We start from the raw sequence: 5000 nt of genomic DNA on the forward strand, positions 1-5000 counted from the left end.
GCCTCTTGGAGATGTGTGGTGGAATGTTGGCAGAGGATGGTTGGCAGGAATGACTTTGTTGGCAGGGATTCGACAGTTGATTGGGAGAAAGACGGGAAAGATCGAGGAGTATTTACTCTTCCTATTTCGCTACGAGTCGACTCCGAGTTGCTTCCGTCGGGACGAAATCGCCCCCACCTATGCCGATACCAGTTTAAATATTATTTTTAACGGTTATTTTTTACAATATATTTGTAATTCTTGGAAAACAATATTCTGAAATGAATAGATATCAATGTCAGTTGTTAAGGTGATATAAGGACTAGGTAAATGTGAATACTTATAAATAGATCGGCAGTTCTAGAAAATCCACTATAAAGCGCCGAATCTAAATAAAATTTCACACAATTAAGTTTATCTAAAAAAACAGCAACAAAAAATCAATAACCATGAAACAACAACAAATGAAATACGATAACAGCTGACTATTCAATATATGAAATATCTGACATAAAAGTATATATATGAAAAATAAATAATTGTTACTATGTTACGAAAACCAAAGATGTAAACAAAACACTGTAGACCGTTTATACGCACAGACATATTGACACACACACACGCACACGATACATAAATAAATAAATAAATAAATATATATATACATATATATATATAAATATATATATATATAATAATATATATAAACATATATAAATTTTCATACATATAAATATATAATATATATATAAATTATATATAATTTTAAAATTAATAATACATATATATACATATTATATACATATATTATAACATAAATATCAAATATATATATAAAATAATTATATATAAATACATATATATACATATATAATTTCATATAATACATATATAATACATAAACCATACACAAAACATCACACACACACACACACACAAACACACACACACCAACAACTAAACAAATATAATATATATATAAAATTTAAATATATATATAATTATAAAATATATATAAAAATATATGGTGGTGGTGTGTGTGTGTATTATATATATATATTATAAATAATATATAAAATAAAAAATATAATATTAAAAAAAAAAAAAAATAAATTTAAAGAATTTTAAAAAAAAAAAAATATATTAATATAAATATATAATTTAATATTTTTTAAAATATAATTTATTATATATAAATATATAATATATATATATATATAATATTATATATAATAATTTAAAAAAATTAGATATTATATATTTAAAATATATATATATTTATTTATAATATAAATATAATATATATATATATATATAAAAAAATATTAATATATATATATATATAATATATATACTAATATATATATATATATATATAATAATATAATATATATAAATTAATATTTATAAATATATTTTACATATTATATATGTAACTTATTTTTATACATAAATTATAATAATATATATATATAAAATATATATTATATATAATAATATATATAAATATATATAAATATATATATATAAATATATAATTTTATAATAAATATAATATATTTAAAATATATATATATATAAATTATATATATTTTAATATATATTATATAATATATTAAAAAAACTATTCATATTAATATTTTTATATATATAAAATATATATATAAATATATATATATATATATATATATTATATATGTATAAAAATATTTATTATTTAATTATTATTTATAAAAAAATTTTTATAAATATATTATATAATATATTATAAATTATATCTATCTACTATCTACTATCTATATATATATATATAATTTTTATATATACATATATTATATATATAATATATATAATATTATTATATTTTAATATAAAATAAAATATATAATATATAAAATTTATATATAAATATAAATTTTATATATTTTTATATAATATAATTTTATATATTTATATATAAATATATATTTATATTTATATAAATAAAATATATAAAAGATATTATATATATATATAAAATATATATATATATAATAAAAATATATGTTAAATAAAATAAATAAATTTAAATAAAATATATTTTAAATATAAATATAATTTAATATATAAATATTATTATAATATATACTATTTATATAAATGATCTATTTATATAAAATAAATTATTTATATATAAATATTATTTAAATTATTTTTTTTATATATAATATAATATAAATTTTTAAATATATAATTTATATATAATATTTTATATATATATATTATATATATTATTATATATAATTTTATATATAATTTATATATATATATATTTTATATATAATATATTTATTAGATATTATATAAAATATTTATAAAATATTTATATATATAAAATAAAATTTAAAAAGTTTTATTTTATATATAATATATATTTACAAAAAAATTTTATAATTTTAAAATTTTAATATTTTTTTTATATATTATATATATATATTATTATAATATAATATATATAATAAATGTAATATATATATATATATTTAGAATATAATATATATAAATATATATTTTTTATAAATATTAAATATATTATAATATATATATAATATTTATATATATATATAAAATATATATATATATATTTTATTTTTTTATATATATATATTATATATATATATAATATATATAATATATTATATAATACATATATATATATATTATATATAATTAATAATTTATAAATATAGAATATATAATATAATAATATATATAATTATATATATTTTATAATATATATATATAAATAAATATAATAATATATATATATATTATTTAATTTTAATAAATATAAATATATATAAAATATATATAATAATATAAATATAAAATATATTATATAAAAAATTATATTAATATATATATAAAAAAGATATATATATATATATATAATTTTTATATAAATATATATATATATATATAGATATAATATATATATATATATATATATAAAAAATATATCGCGCGTTGTGTGTTGTGTGTTTGTGTTGTGTGTGTGTGTGTTGTGTGTGTTGTGTGTTTTTAAGTTGTGTTTTTTGTATAGGTTTAGGTTGTATTTGTGTATGTTGTATGTGGTGTATGATGGTATGTTTGTAATGTTTGTATGTGGTTATGTTTGGATTGTTGGTTTGTGTAGTTTTGGATTGGGTGTTATGTTTAGTATATGTGTATGTAAGTATAATGTATGTATATGGGTGTATATTTGTGTTATATGTGTGTATATGTGTTTGTGTATAGGTGTATTATATGGGTGTATAGTGTGGTATATGTGTGTGTGTATATGTTTTTGTATATTTGTGTATATTGGTGTATATTGTTGGTAGATATATATATGGTGTGTGTATATATATTTTTGTTATAGTTGTGTATATCTAAATATATGTGTGTGTATATATATGTGTGTTATTTATATTGTGGTAGATAGGGTTTAATATTGTGTGTGTATATGTTGTGTGTATATGTTGTGTGTATATAGTTTTATATCTTGTTGAGTAATATATGTTATTTGTGGTGGTTTATGTGTGTTTACTGATTGTGTGTTTGTATTAGTATAGGTGTTGGTGTGTGTGGTTGTGTGTTGTGTTGGTTTTTGTGGTGTGTGTGCATGGTGTTTTGTATGTTTGTGTTGTGGATGATAAGTTGTAAGGTATGTATAGTAGGGTATTATTATGTGTGTTATGGGTATTAATATGGTTTATGTGTATATGTATTATAGTTGTACGTCTTTATGTGTAATTTACTTTCTCTAAGATGGCGTGATTCATCTATGATAGTGATACTTGTGTCATCCTCTGAATTAGACACAACATAGATAGTTATTTAACTGTATGTGTATGTGTGAGTTTGTGGATTTGATATTTTGTTGAGAGTTGATTGAGATTGATGAAGTGAAGATGTGAGAGTGAGTGTGTGTGTTTGTTTGTATTGTTTTTTTTTGTAGTGAGTGTAAGTTTGTATTGTGTATGGTTTTTTGTATGAGTATGAAATGGTGTGAATGTGTATGAATATGTTGTTATTATGAGTAAGTAAATGTAGAAGTCCTATAAGTGTGTTGTGTGTGAGTGTTGTTAGTTAGTGTTGAGGTGTGAGTGTGTGTGTGTATGTGATGATGTGTGTGTGATTGTGTGTGTGTTGGTTGTGTGTGAGTAGGTGTTGTGTGTGGAGCGAGTGATATGTTTGTGAGTGTGTATGTTTGTGTGCGTGTATGTGTGTGTGTATGGGTTTGTATCTATATAACATAACTTTACGTGAAATGGAAAGCCATATCTCGATAAATTCCAATTGGATCCAAGAGGAAAATATTCCTCTTCGTAGCTAATAAGATTTTGGGGTGACGACGTCTTTGGTTTTTATTCGCCCTTGCCTCTGTAAATAATTCATTCAATATCTTGTTCAACACTTCTTTCCAAAATACGAAAGAAAACAAGCGGAGAGAAATTCAAAATAATCAATCATATTTCCACGGACTCTCTTCATCTAAGAGTGCTCTCCGTCATGACAATTAATGTAAAAAAATGAAGAAAGATGAAAAAAAAAGAAAGAAAAACATTTGAACATGTGAACCACCATCTCGAAGGTTCAATTCCCCAAGTCTTCTACTCCCTATTTCTCGGTCTTCCATCCCTCTCAATCCCTCCCATCCACATTCTCCATTCCGATCCCAATCCCTAATCCCGTTCTACACGAAAGAGAGGACAGATAAGGCTAGATTTAAGGAGAGAGGGCGGAGTAAAGTAGCGAGGTTGGGAGTTGAAAGGGAGTGGAAGAGACACGAACGAAAACAACTCCAAAGCTTACCCAGAGTGCTTCAAATCCCTCTTTTCGAAGCCTTGGGAAGAATCTCACGCCTCTTGGAGATGTGCGTTGGAATGTTGGCAAGATGGTTGCAGGAAGACTTTGTTGGCGGGGATTCGACGTTGAGTGGAGAAAGACGGAAAGTTCGGGAGTAATTTACTCTGCCTATTTCAGCTGCAGTCCCGACT

At 20.5% G+C, this 5000-nt stretch overlaps 1 protein-coding gene across 3 annotated transcripts in view; it reads right to left on the minus strand.

Annotated features, from left to right (window-relative positions):
* LOC122252846 (uncharacterized) overlaps positions 1 to 4895 on the minus strand; it is a 19358-nt gene extending 14463 nt beyond the window's left edge. The window contains exon 1 of one of the 3 annotated variants that reach the window (XM_086536638.1): positions 1 to 149. This exon is cut by the window's left edge and continues 48 nt beyond it. The gene's annotated coding sequence lies outside the window, so the exon portion shown is untranslated. Of the gene's footprint in view, positions 150 to 4815 lie in introns of those variants that run through there. The other 2 variants (XM_086536636.1, XM_086536637.1) reach the window with 2 other exon arrangements.
* Positions 4896 to 5000: the final 105 nt, after the last annotated feature.

This window comes from Penaeus japonicus, unplaced genomic scaffold, assembly GCF_977035675.1.
Source record: "Penaeus japonicus unplaced genomic scaffold, GWHDUDI00000001_assembly GWHDUDI00000004, whole genome shotgun sequence".
In the NCBI taxonomy this organism is placed as follows: Eukaryota; Metazoa; Arthropoda; class Malacostraca; order Decapoda; family Penaeidae; genus Penaeus; species Penaeus japonicus.